Consider the following 15,263-nt stretch of genomic DNA (forward strand, 5'->3'; position numbering starts at 1 on the left):
AAAGGATACTCACAGAAGCCCCTTCATCTATGATGGTACCAGCCATAACCATTCTATATATTTGAACAATAATTCAGAATGGTACACTAGCTGGTAAACGGGGTCTGCCTAGCTGATTCCAATCAAAGGAGACAACTAGGTTTCTTGGAGGTGGGACCGAATAGACGGCCAGGTATGACTTTGATGAACTTCCTTCCTGCGGTAAAGGAACGAGTAAATTGAACCCATGTTCATTGGAGTCTGTGCTTACGAAAAGAATTTGGACGGTGTCATCCTTGTTCTCTTCGGTGACTGTATCATCTGAAGATGGAACCTCTGAAGGAAAGACCAGGTCAACTGCCACCTTGACCTTTTGAATTTCGTCTGGTATGGGTTCAGATTGTTTGTCTTCAATGATAGATGCTTCAGCTGACCACCTGAGTGGGCCAGCTGGATTTTCAACTAGTGACGGACTCGACAAGAGTTTTTTTATATCCAGGAGGAAGTCGTAACGGTGAAACCGGACGATCGTCCAAAACTCTTTTAGCCTCGTCCAAGAAGGGACAATGGTGGACGGCATGATCGCCTTCGCACAGTTTACAAGGAAATCTATATTTTTCTTTTTGTCCCGGGGCTTCACTTTCACTAGTTGACGGTGTGTTTTCAACATGATCATCAGAGGTTGACGACACCGGGTTGTGCAAACGAGGAGACCAGTCCCTTAAGATCCGAGGGATGCAAGGACAATCTCTATGATAGTGGTCTCCTTTGCAAATGACACATGGCGATTTAGGCTTGGTCGGTGCAGTGTGTGGATTTTCGCTAGACGACGCTCGTTTGCCCCCATTCGCTTTTGGCTCCTTCTTCTTCTTTTCCTTCTTCTTCTCAGGTACTTGACTTTTGGCTTTACCAGCCCCATCAAGCGAAGAGGAAGGAGGAGAGGAAGAATTGGAGGAAGTAGAAGGTTGGTGGGTAACTCTGGACTCGTTTAGTTGCTGACTCGATTGTTCAGGAATTGTGGTGTTCTGAACGACAGAGGTTGAGAAGATCCATACAGGCAAGCCGATTGTCAGTCCTGGAAGCGACAATGTGGCCATATGGGGTGCACCAACATCTCCCCAAGAGAAGAAGGGACTAGGATTTCCTCCAAGGGGAATTCCTTGGTTGGTGGATTCCATTTTCTCAACCCAAGATCAACGTAGGAAAGGGTAATGAATATTCCGTTTAAAATAAATTTTAGACGCTTTGACACAACTTGTTTTTTCAATTTTTAAGAGTCGAGAAAAAACAAAAGATGACTCTAGTCGCCTTCGATTTTTAATGAGCCTGAAGTGACAAGTGCTCAGATGGACCTTTTCCGTTAAAGATTCTGAAAAGGAACGAAAGGGACTGCTCTGGAAATCTAGGTAGAGGGATTACCAAACCAATCGCAAAACTGCAGAATACTTTTTACGGTACGGCAGTCAATCTTCCCAAATGCTGTGTTCAGTGCATTGCGATCGATAGGGCGGCAGACATGGCTTCCTATGGATAAAGGATTAAGCCTATTGGGGTCTCCCAAAATATACTCGACGGTACGTGGGAGCACAAGTCCATACTGGCACTTATCGTCTCAAAGTGGAGGAATCACCCAACCATCAGTGAGAACAACAGTTAGCAGGCTTTACGACGCCAGAATACGTCTCTAGCCTAGACTTCTAAATGTTGTGCGTTAAGTTCCAAAGTGTTGTTAGATTCATTGAATTTATTTTATAGTTGATCTTGTTTATGAAGTTTGCCTTTCAGGTTCACCGCGAGATGTAGATGTAATTCCTAAAATGCAATCTAAGATGATAAACAATCTTTTTATCTTCTTTGTGCAATGAAAATCCTAGCTACTAAGGAAAGAAAGACAAAATCCTTTCACAAAGAGCAAAGAGCACACTCTAAATGCACTTTCCTAAATCAAACCAATCAGACTGTCTAGATGCAAATGCACATGCATGTATTTGTTTTCGACTTTCTTAGTATATGAATGATAAGAAGAAAGTTGATGCACAAATCTGAATTTCTTTTCAAGCGACAAATATCAACAAGTTTCTTTTCGAAATAAAAAATGGAGATGATCACAACACCTTACGATTTTGAAATGAATACTTGTTTTGACACTAGAAAAATTACAAATTCAGACCAAAAACAATAGTAACAGGATAATTGACTATCAACAGCAATCAAACTCTTTCCTATGATTGAAATCGACACTTGCGACAGTTTCAAATCAAAGGACGACAATACGATTACACTACTTTTGCAAAGGAGAACTGAAAATGACTCAACAAACACACAAAAACATTTACAGTTCTTTTGTACAAAGTAGGCGGAATAACAACAAGGAAAAGGGGTTTCAAACAGACATATACTGATCATAGGTAGCAAAATTCAGGAATAGAACTGGAAAGAATGAATCACAGAAACCAAAACTGCACAAAGCCTAGCTTGATCAGTGCACCTGCAACACAGGGAATTTGAAATGCAGCGCACCTTCTACACTCGGGAAGTGCGCTGAATTTCAGATTCTTAGAACAGTACCTGTGCTGGGCCAGAAACGAGACTCTATTTGGGTTCTAGGTCACAGTTTGCAGTTCAGTTCATGGGTTTTGGCCGAGCAAAAGGTAATCAGTGACTCAAAAATCAGGGGTAGATCTAAGGAGGATCTATGAGCTATCACAAGGGCAATCAGAGAGTTTGTGAATCAGTTGTTTAAATCATAAATAGATCCCGTAGATGGACTGAAGTAGCATTTATCTACTTTGCATTTGCTATGGAAAATGCAGTTCGAATGCTACCAGTAAGTTTATGAAATAGACAATAAGGAAGATAAACAAACAAACTAATTCGTCCCCAGCGGAGTCGCCATTTTGTTATAGGGAAAAGTGTCTACTCAGAACTGCTTATCCCACTAAGGTGTGACAGCTGCCTTAGAAACAAACAGAGTAAAGCTACTTTCGTTTTTCCTTTATGAACTATAGGTAGAGAGGAACAAAGAAGACCAACCTCTGTCTTGCGCTAATCTCCTGGTTTAATTCCTCTCTTCCTTGATAGTCTTTCGCTACTTGTTCCTTTGCACGCCCAACTTCACCGAGTACCTGTAAGATCACAGTAGCATAGCACTATACAAAGACATGGATCTATAATCATAAACAATCTAGGATCAGATATAAATTGACCATACAAATGCAACAAACATGAATGACACAAAAGTATGGAGGAAAACTTGAATAGCTTTTATTGATAAACAAGAAAGAGCCAAGAGGAGTTACAACCAGTTGTTCTGACCCAGCATCAACCTCTCAGCAAGGAAGCCCCTCTTCACCTCATACAAAGCTTAGATCACCCAACAATCTGATGTTTGTCTCAAGAAACCAACAACAATTCCTTACAATATGCAAAATTCCAGCCTCTGGATCTCTGGGATGAGGGATCCATATATAGATATCTGTAAGGGAGATGAGTCAGCTTGTGATTTGATTAGTGTCTTCTCTCTGATAGTTCTTGCTTCCACTTGGAGATTGATGATCTCTTACTCATCCTTGGTCGAATTCAGAGAGGCAAGTGTCACAGGAGAAGTTTCTGGAAGCTTCCATTGCCTCTCCACCTCACGAAAAGACACTGCCATTTGTCATTTCTCGCCCATCACACCCCATAGAAGGGCCTTTTCAAATGAAACACACCCTCACAATGTATTTAGGTGAGATGCAACACACCTAGCCTGTGGAGCAGCTGAAATGATCCTGTTTTGACCAATTCTGAGCAGTTTTTCATGGAGAACTTATGGGAGAAGCTGTAATCTGTTGACCTTGTTCCTTTAGGGGTTAGAACAAAACTTTTAGGGACTTAGGAGCCCTTGGTTTATGGACATTTCAAGCTTGGGGTTGTAGGGCCCAAAAACGTCTATAACAGTCTCGCTGTATCCTCGTTTCTTCCTTCTTTGCCTCGTGGAATCCACTGGCCAATCTGTGAATTCACACTCCAACTGGGAGGTCTGTCACAATTTGTAGCTCTGGAACGTGGCGACATGCTTCCTCTACCAATTTCTCTAGCTGTTGATTCTGTGCTAGCACTTGATCGCATTGTAGACTAAGATGCTCGATGTTGATTCGTTGTTCGTTGAGCATCTATATTGCGCGTCCTTCCCTAGTTTGGAGTTCTGTTGTCGCTCCATCTTGTAGCTGGTATAAAGTATCCCACGGAAGGGCAGCCAACTTTAGGCCAAGTCCCTTGATTCATCCCACTGTGGCTCTATCCTCCCTGCTTTCCACTATTAGTGCTCCTTTCAGCAGCATGATGGTATTGGCCATTTTGGCCCGCAGCAATTGGTCCATTATCGATGTACCTATGGCACCATAGGCAGCTACCGTTCCCTCCTTTTGTGAGTCATTAATGCATTCTTAGCGGCAGATCGTCCCAAATCTAGTTTTGACTTCGTGTCTTAATTGCCTGCTGCCCACTCCTCTTTGTCTTAAATTGGACATCTTGCCATGAACAGTGACACCAACGGTCACTTCCCAGCCTACCCGCGCAGCAACGCAGCCCCCTCTGTGCGGACGCGACCCTTGTGACATGCCGATCCTGCGCATAACCTCCTCATCGTGCATCTTCACCATAGACTCTTTTATAGTCCCGCGCTCTCTTTCAACTACTTGGAGCGCTGAGACTGTGCTCCCTATGGTTAGTTAGGTGGTCGCACCACCTGTGCGAGACTTCAATTCACCTTCTAGCCTAGTCCATGGGCACTCCTCAATTACCCTCATGACAGTCAGTGCCGCGCGTTCTTCCTTATGCGGTGTGCTCCCCTGGTTACTTTGTTTGGTAAGGTGCGGTCGCAGCCATGGTAGCAGAGTCACAAGTTCTCAACGACAATCTTCTAATGTAATAGTATGGCTGTCCGTATGTTTTCTTGTCATTCTTATTTTATCGACGAGACATGCTTGTACGATTTTGTTTTCCAGTTTTTTGGTCTTTGCGTCCATTAACATGATTTTCTTCCTCAGTCATATCTGATTTTCTTCGAGTTCGCGAAGTTTAAGGTTTCCTCGCCGAATGGCTTTCTGAATCTTCATATGTTTACCGTCGTGTAGCTGCATAATTCCTTCATCCTAGTCCTCGCATACTTTCCCAACGGCACGATTTATTGCATGAGGATTCCTTTCCTCCAAAATTTTGGTCTCGACTCTGCTCCTCGGCTTTGGAATTGTCTCCATGCTCAGATTTTTTCACATGGTCCTATAGGCCCATTGAACCACTGGCATGTGCAGGTCCCAATCAGTTCTTCGTGCCTGGTGAACCCTGTTTAGGACTCCGCATACTTTATTGAATGCTTCCACGTGGAACGCTTGTGGTGCGCATTGCCTTTCCTGCTGTTGCATCCTGTTCCGCTTTTCGATCCTGAGTGTGGGGTGTGCTTGTGTGGGCTACACCACACATCTTTGTACCCATCAAGAGAGGTGGGTGCCCAAGTTGTTCCATCCCTGCTGATCAACTCTTGTTCGAAGCTGGGGGGTTCCAAACCATAGGCGCATCATCCTTCTACATCTGTGCCAGTCCTCAAAATTTCCTTGATGTGTACCCCACCATCATGCGGGTGTTGCGCGCAGTGCCCACTTCAATGCATTGAACCACTGCTGTTTCGGTACTGCGCTTTCAAATTCGCTCAGGAATTCATCCATCGCCATCAATCCATCATATGTCGGCAGCTCTCTTACGTTTGTTGTCACGCAACGCAGTGATCTAACCATCATGTTGCAATTCAGCGTTGTCACGTCGTGCCACTGATTCTGCCATCGCTCTACTTCTTTGTCTAGATCCGAAGTGCAAGATCTTTCACGCTCCCACGAGATCATCCCATCTGCAGTCGGATTCACCCAATCTTGGTTGCGCGCAGTTATCTTGTAAATACAATCAATATCATCATTGCTATCATCGTCGCGCACTCATTTGGTGTAGCACACTCCTTCGGCTGGGTCCAGTGGGACTACTACGTGTAGTGACTTTTTCTCAAAGATCATTTTGCACTTCTTCAGGTTGATGACTCCGTTCATATCGGTGGCCCAGTCTATTCCTAACAGCGTGGGATAGGGATTGTTGTCATCAACAATCTCTATTACTTCAAAATCCGCCTGCGCGCTCACGCCTTCAATATCAACTGTTACCCCTTGCAACCTCCCCATGGGAAAAATATTCTATTGGTTCACCATTCGTAATTGAATAGGGGACCATTGTAACGTGGGCCTACCCATGCGTTCCCATGTTTGCTTCGGTAATACATTCGTGTCCGAACCCAGATCTAGGATTACCTGATCCATTTCATACTCACCAATTTGTGCAGTCAACCTCATTTCCCTTCCAGTGCACAATGCATGCTTCCCCAATTTCCGGACTACGTGCGGTTCTCCTGAGCCTGCGCACTTGGTAATCAACTCCTATAGTCCTTTAACTGCCTTGCTGTCACGCAGCAGTTTCGTGCATGTCTCCAGAAAGAGAGTGAGCATTGAAGGATCCATTCTTGGCTCTGGTTGATCCTTTCTACCTAAAGTGGAGGCCTCCATGAAGCTCTTCTTAGCTTCCATGAATTTCTCTTTTAATTGCAGAAGTGTCCTCAGACACATAATTTTATTAATAAAAAAAAACAATTACATATTTGATTTTGCAAGAGTTTACACCCGAACAACAAAACACTCTTGCAATGAGCTATTTATAAGCTCAATGTCCTAACTACCTCTAATTATGGATCACTTATTAAATAACAAGTGTTCACTTACAATAAATGCTATTCAAAACAACTAGCTAACAAATCTCCTAAAATAGAACCTAAGATACGACACATTTGGAGAGTCATATCTTGTTACAACAATATACAAATTCTAAATGTCTCCATTAAATAATTAAATATTCTAGAATAATAACTATTAATTTAATATCTTAAATTAGTAATTATTTTATTCCAACTTTATTACCTATGATAATATTTTATTTTTGGATCATCGAACATTCCCCCCATGATCCAAAGATACATTACAACAGATACCAAGTTCATCCCTGAACTTAGTAAATTTTATTCTGCCAAGCGGTTTCGTGAAAATGTCAGAGATCTGATCTTCGGAAGGACAATAAACTCGCTTGAGGACATCTTTGGCAATGAGAGATCTGATATGATGATACTTGGTGTCCACATGCTTTGACTTTGAATGAAAAATTGGGTTCTTGGCAAGTTTGATGGCTGACTCGCTGTCAATGAATAATGATGTAGCTTTTGCCTGAGAAATGCCCAAATCCTGCAAAATTCTGTGCACGCAAAAAATTTGACATGTTGCTTCCCATGCTGAAATGTACTCTGCTTCTATGAAAGAGGTGGCCATTGTAGCTTGTTTCTTACAACTCCAAGATACTGCTGCTGACCCCATGTTCATTAAATAATCTCTACTTCATACTTACTTTGAGAAATAAAAATATGATGTGGACGTTGGAAGACTTCAACTCCAAGATAGTAGTGAAGTAATCCCAAATCTGTCATCTTAAAACCTGCATGTAACTCCTTTTTCACCTATGCAATATGATCATCATGGTTGCCAGTAATGATCAAATCATCTACATACATAACAAGAATTATCATATATTTTCCCTGTTGTCACGCATACAAAGTATCATCAGATTCACTTTGTTGAAAACCAACATTCTTAAGGTATTCATCCATCTTTGCATACCAAGCTCCGGGAGCTTGCTTTAATCCATATAAAGCCTTGATCAATTTGTAGACTTTATGTTCTTGCCCTTCAATTTCAAAACTTGGTGGTTGTGTCATATACACTTCTTCCTATAAATCCCCATTGAGAAAATCACTTTTCACATCCATTTGATGAACTTTCGATCCTTTCTGAGCAGCCAATGCAAGTGTTAATCGGATGGTGTTCCATTTAGCTATAGGAGCAAAATTTTCCTCATAATCAATGCCTTCCTGCTACGCAAGACCTTTTGTGACAAGTCGTGCTTTATACTTTTCAAGTTCTCCCTTTTGATTATACTTAATTCTGTAAACCCATTTGCATCGTATGGGTTTAACATTTTGTGGGCAATCAACAAGTTTCCTAGTGTTGTTATCAATTACTGCTTGATATTCTTCAACCATAGCTTGTTGCCATTCTTTATGTTTTACTGCTTCTTTGTATGTGGAAGGTTTAGTAAAGTCATTTGCTATCAAGGCAAAATTTCCTTCCCTTTTATGTGACTTTCTGGTGCCTGCTTTATTCTGCTCATCAGGCTTTACATCTTTCAAAAGTTGAATTGCCCATTTTGGTAGTTGATGCTTAGTTGTTTGAGATTCTGAAAAGTCTCCATCATTGTAAAGAGGATTAATATAAACTGACGTTTGTTGATCAGTTGGAGAGTCTGGAGATGGAGAATCACTGTCAGAAGAACTGCTGCTGCTTGGAGATGTGGATGAACTGCTATAAGATCCAGATGGTGTTGTTGAAGTAGTTGGACTAGATGAATCATCTTTAGATGAAGGAAAATCAAGTTCATACCAATTTGGTGAATTTGGTTGAGTTTGTGTATTTCATTTTCTTCGACTGCCTTTAGTTTCTAACTTTTGAAGAAGTCTTTCGATTTCCTCAGCACTCTTACTCTCTATTTCATCAAAAATTACATCCTTACTCACAATAAGTTTTCCATTGGTCAAAAGACGGTACCCTTTCTTCTCATCAGAATAGCCAATAATCGTACATATTAAAATGCTTGAGTCAAGCTTAGTTCGTTTTTCTTTTGGAACTAACGCATAACATACTGATCCAAAAACTCTAAGATGTTTAACTTGAGGTTTGAAACCAAACCAAGCTTCATAAGGTGTGATTCCATCTAAAGAAGTAGTTGGAGATCTATTTCTTAAGTAGATAGCTGTATGAATTGCTTCTGCCCAATATGTTGGACTTAACCTTTTAAAAGTTAACATAGATCTCGCCAATCCTAACAAGATGCGATTCATTCTTTCTACTACTCCATTTTTCTGTGGAGTGTAAACATTGGTAAGATGTCGTTTTATGCCATTATCACTGCAATAAGTTTTGAATTCATTTGAAGTGAATTCTCCCCCATTATCTGTCCTGAGAGTACCTATCTTTTCTTTGACTTCATTTTCAACAAGTTGGCAAAAAATTTTAAAATTTTAAAATGCTTATGACTTTTGCTTTAAGAAATAAACCCAAGTAATTCTACTGAAATCATCAATGAATAGTAAGAAATATTTGCAACCGCCAAATGAAGTTTGTAGTGGTCCACAAACAAGACTGTGAACTAGTTGTAGGCGCCTGTTTGCACGCCATGAACTTGTTGGAAAACTTTCTCAACTTTGTTTGCCATAAATGCAAGCTTCACATTTTGCTTTTTCCTTTTTGAAAGTTAGCAGTCCCTTAACCATCTCTTGTTTCTGAAATTGAGAAAGACTCTCAAAACTTAAATGTCCATGTCTTACATGCCATAGTATTATAGGTGAAATACCTATAGTCACTGCCCCTGCAAAATCAAAATGCCTTCGAATAACTGTCCCTTTCATCCATAACAGTTTTCCATCTTCATAACCTATCATCACAGTTTTCAAGCTCCGTTTGACTGAATTAATCTTAACTAAGCCATCTTCCATAATTATTGATGTCCTACTTGTTGAATCGTGACTAAAGACAACAAATTTTTCTTAAAGGTTGGTACATACCATACATTTGAAATCATTTTTTCTCCAATGCCAGGGAGAAAAACTTTAACTGCTCCTTTTCCATAAGAAGTATGTTGTTAGGCCCCTATACTACTAGTGTAACCCCTTATTGTTATTAGTACAACCCCCTTATTATATTGTTGTACCCATGTAGTCCCCATATTGTTACTATTGTGCCCTATAGAAGCCCACTATTGTTATTGTTATGCCCTTACATTATTATTGTTATGTCGGCTCTGATTATATTATGACCCCTTAGACTCCTATATATAGAAAGGAGGTATTTTCATTTGTATCATCGAAGAATTGTTTATTTGTGTAATATAAAGAAGGTTTCCCCCTCGAAGAGGCTTATTTCTAAGGCGTTCATCTATATTTTCTATCTTTTTGTGAGCTGGTTTCATAACATTTGGTATCAGAGCTTTGGATTCTAGGGTTTCGCTGCTCCAAATAGGACATTGTGGCATTTGCGCTATAACTTTGTTTCTGCCACATATTAGATGCTACAAAAAAAACCCATTTGGGCCGAAAATTTTCAGAACTTCGGGTTTGAACTTCAGATATTTTCGCGCTATACTTGCGGAGATATGATCTGAGGAAGTTGGCCTTTTTTCAGACTCCTGAATTACATTCCAAATAGGTGACCTGGGGAAAATAGACATAACTTTTGTTTTGAGCATGAGATTGAAATTTCGTAATAAGTTACAAAAAGAGGACGGACTGTAGTTTCCTATGTATATTTTTTAGATCCTAAGGTCAAAACAGTGACACATGGAACTTCATACAAGTTCACTCTTTTGAAAAGGTATATAATCAGGTCATCTTGGGAGATTGTGCATAAATCTTTCTTGGAGAATTTAAATTCAATCAGACTGGTGGCATTGGAAAGAGGACGCAGAGGGCTACTGCAGGTCACAATTTTAGAACTTAAAGATCCGAAAGTATAGAGTTATAGTCCTTTCAAGATCGAGCTCCTAAAATCAAGAAAAAACGAGATGAGGAAGTTTGATGGCAAGGATCCGGTAAATTTGATACTACAGATGGAGAAATATTTTGATCTACATGGTGTACCACTATTACAAAAGGTATGTATTGCATCTTCATATTTAGAAGAAGATCAATTTTTATGGTATAAAGGGCTTTGTTCTTGTAAACAACTTGTTACATGGTCAATTCTCACGGAGGAAATTATAGCACATTATGAGAATACAAAGAACAACACCTTCTTTAGAGCAACACCACAACAATTGGAAGAAAAAAAAGAAAAAGGGCTTTGTTACAAAGTGGAAAGAAAAATTATGGCAACAAGGAATTCTAGCCCTCACAACTATAAATATGGAAGTGTTGTTTCTCCTAGCCTTCCACAAACTACAAGGATTATACCACAACAATTGGAAGAAAAAAGAGAAAAAGGGCTTTGTTATAATTGTGATAAAATTACACTAAAGGTCATAAGTGTGTTGAGAAGAAATTATTTTACATAGAGTATGAAGAGGAGGAAGAAAAGGATCAAGAAACATCAAAAGAAGAGTATATATGCCAGGACCGAACCCCAGAGAAAGAAGAAATGAATCTGACCATATCTTGTAAAGCATTGGCAAGAATTACCACTCCTCAAACTCTCAAGATAGAAGGACATATCAAGGAGAAAAGGGTTTTAGAAGTGAAATATCACATCAAGAAAGAAGAAATGAATCCAACCATATCTTGTAACGCATTGGCCAGAATTACCACTCAAACTATCAAGATAGAAGGACATATCAAGAAGAAAAATGTTCAAGAAGTGAAAGATCACATCGAGCATCAAGAAATGAATCCGACCATATCTTGTAAAGCATTGGAAGAAATTACCACTCAAACTCTCAAGATAGAAGGACATATCAAGAAGAAAAAGGTTCAAGCAGTAAAAGATCACATCGAGCAACAACAACAAGTTCTCCAACTTTTAAAGGATAACGCCACTTTGGTACAAAATCGAATGAAACAACAGGTAGATCAACATCATAGTGAAAAATGTTTTGATGTAGGTGATTGGGTATTTTTACTACTACATCTCAAGCAGGCTATTTATGAGAATGAAATGTTGGCAATACTACATGCACTTAAGAAATGACGACCTTATCGAATGGGAAGAAACTTCAAGGTAAAAATGGATCACGATAGTCTTAAATACTTTTTAGAACAACTATTATCTTTAGAAGAATAGAAAAAATGGGTCACAAATATGTTGGGTTATGACTTTGACATCATCTATAGAAAAGGGAAGCAAATTTTTGTTGCAGATGCACTCTCAAGAAAGGATGAGGATGCAGAAGCATTGTTTTGTACTATTTTTATTTTCCAACCAGATTGGATGAAAAAAGAAAGGGATGAATGAAAGAAGGACGAAGAAGTATGGCCACTCATTCAAAAGTTGCATAAGGTTCCAATTCAAACAATATTGCCAGAACTTGAAGAGGAAGTAAAAATCATATTCGAACCTGGAGCAGTCACAGAAACAAGAACCCAACGGCTACGAAATCAATCAATTTCAGAGTATCTCATCAAGTGGAAGAACTTACCTGTTGAAGATTCCACATGGGAGGACAAGAATTTTATACAAAAGCATCAAGAACTACTCAAGCATTGAGGACAACACTTTTTTAAGGAGAGGGGCATGTTAGGCCCCTATACTACTAGTGTAACCCCTTATTGTTATTAGTACAACTCCCTTATTATATTGTTGTACCCATGTAGTCCCCATATTGTTACTATTGTGTCCCATAGAAGCCCACTATTGTTATTATTAAGCCCTTACATTATTATTGTTATGTCGGCTCTGATTATATTATGACCCCTTAGACTCTTATATATAGAAAGGAGGTATTTTCATTTGTATCATCGAAGAATTGTTCATTTGTGTAATATAAAGGAGGTTGCCACATCGAAGAGGCTTATTTCTAAGGCGTTCATCTATCTTTTCTATCTTTTCGTGAGCTGGTTTCATAACATATGTTTTGTATCATCTGCAAGAAAAATGGAATTAAGTTGGCAATCTTGAAAATTCCAAAAAAAATCATGTCGACAAGTCATGTGCTGAGTTTCCCCTGAATCCAAGATCCACGCATCTTCATAGTCACTTCTAAGACAGGATGAAAGTTGTAATTCCGGCAAGGAAGTAAAAACATATTCTGAGTTATCATCATCTTGATCATTTGCAAATTGAGCTGAGTGCTGACGAAACTTGGGAATTTTATTAAGAGAAGTTCGACAATCTTTAGCATAGTGTTGAACTTTGTTACATCTTCAACACACAATTTGACTTAAGTCTCTTCCTCTTCCTGAAGATTGTCCTCTACCTCTGCTTTGACTTCTATTTTGAGGTTGTCCTCTACCTTGATTATTATTTCCTTGTCCTTGAAAATTTCCTCTTCCTTGATTGTTTCCTCTACCTTGAAAATTACTCCTGCCTAAACTGTTGCCTCTATTAAAGTTGTTTCCTCTGCTTTGGCTTCAACCTCGACTTTGTACATTATGTGCTGCTTGATTCTGATTTAAATTCACTCTGCCTCTGTTTCTAGAACTGTCAGTTGATGATTTAATAGTGCTGGCCTCTATGAAAAAGACATCTTCACCAACTTTCTTTTTCTTCCCAAAGGTTTTATCATGTTGGGTCAACATTTCGCAGAGCTCATCAAACTTTAGTTTCTCTAACTTTCCAGTTAATTGTAGAGTCTCCAAAAAATGTGTGTAGGAAGAAGGAAGTCCAACAATTAAAATTGTGACCATAAAACTATCATGTACTGCTGGAAACCCAACATTAATGGTTTCCTGCCTGATATTCTTAAGTCTTGAGATATATTAAAGAACATCACCTCCTTCAGTTAATTTTTGTTGCAATAATTTTAATTGTAGATCAACTTTATTTGATTTAGGCTGAGTATCAAAGAAGTCTTTAAAAGTTTTCAAAGCAAACCATGCATCTGTGGCATTTTCTATATGGACATACATTTCATCATTGATAGAATATTTAATGAGAGCTAATGCTTTGGCATTCTTAACTTCCCATTTTGCTAGTGCAACTGCATCTGTGGGTTTATTTGGCTTAATATCACCATCACATATACCCTGCCATAATTCATTATAAATGAGAGTGCTTTCGATGAGGCATTGCCATGTTTTATAAGATTTTGTGCCTTCAAGTTTGTCGGAATCAGAAAACAAATTAATCAACTTTGACATTGTAGTGTTGAAGCTTCGCACCAAGAATAAAAAAAATGTCAAGATGGATGTTATATACATTTTTGGGCATTGCAACCCCAATCAAACATGTCCATTAAAAAAGGGCTCCTAAGTCCCTAAAAGTGTTGTTCCATACCCTAAAAGAACAAGGTCAACTGATTACATCATCTCCCAGAAGTTCTCCATGAAAAACTACTCAGAACTAGTCAAAACTGGACCATCTCACCTGCTCCATGGTCAAAGTGTGATGCATCCCACCTAATGCACACGGGAGGTGCGATGCATACTGAAAAGCCCTTTTATGGGGTGCGATGGGTGAGAGAAGACAAATGGCTGAGATAGTTTGCGAGGTGGATGATCATGGAATCTTCCAGAAGCTTCTCCTGTGACACTTGCCTCTCCGAATTCGCCCAGGGATGAGTAAGAGATCATCAATCTCCAAGTGGAATCAAGAACTATCAGAGAGAGGACACTAATCAAAATCCCAGAAGCTGACTCACCCCCCTGCAATCATCTATATATGGATCCCTCATCCCAGAGATCTAGAGGCTAGAATTTTGTATCTTGTAAGGAAGTGTTGTTGGTTTCTTGTTGGAATATCATAGTGTTGGGTGATCTAAGCTTTTCATGAGGTGAAAGAAGGGCTTTCATGCTGGAGGATGACGTTGGGTCAGAACAATTGGTTGTAATCCTCTTTGCTATTCTTGATTATTAATAAAGCTATTCAAGTTTTCCTCCACATTCTTGTATGTTTGATGATATATGCATTTGTGTGGTCAATATATATCTGGTCCTATATTGTTTATGCTTGCAGATCTCTGTTCTTCAATAGTATTATGCTGCTTTGATTCCACAGGTGCTCTTTGATGCTGGTAGATAAAGGAGAAGCGGCAAGGATCTGTCAGAAAGGAGAGGAAGAAAGCAAGGAACCGAGTGCAAGACTGAGGTTAGTGTCCTTCATTCCACTCTTATCTACTTCTCATAAAGGAAAACAAAAGTGGTTTTAGTTTGTTTGTTTCTAAGATAGCTACCAGTCTTAGTGGGACTAGCAGATTCGAGTGGACACTAGATTTCCCGATAACAAAATGGCGACTCCACTGGGGAGCGAATAGATTGTTTGTTTGTCTATATTTGTTTGCTTTATAAACTTATAGACAGAGCCTGAAGTCAAGCCAGCTAGCCTTCAAACTGCATTTGCTATGCAAGTGAAAAGTAGATCAACGCTGCTTCAGTCTATCTCTGGGTTTTTTTTATAAACTGAACAATCGATTTGCAAACTTTCTAATTGCCCTAGTGGTGGCTCTAGTAACCTCATTAGATCAGT

Source organism: Pinus tabuliformis, chromosome Q (genome assembly GCF_031772625.1).
Source record: "Pinus tabuliformis cultivar Carrire ecotype Pingquan chromosome Q, CPIR1, whole genome shotgun sequence".
NCBI lineage: Eukaryota > Viridiplantae > Streptophyta > Pinopsida > Pinales > Pinaceae > Pinus > Pinus tabuliformis.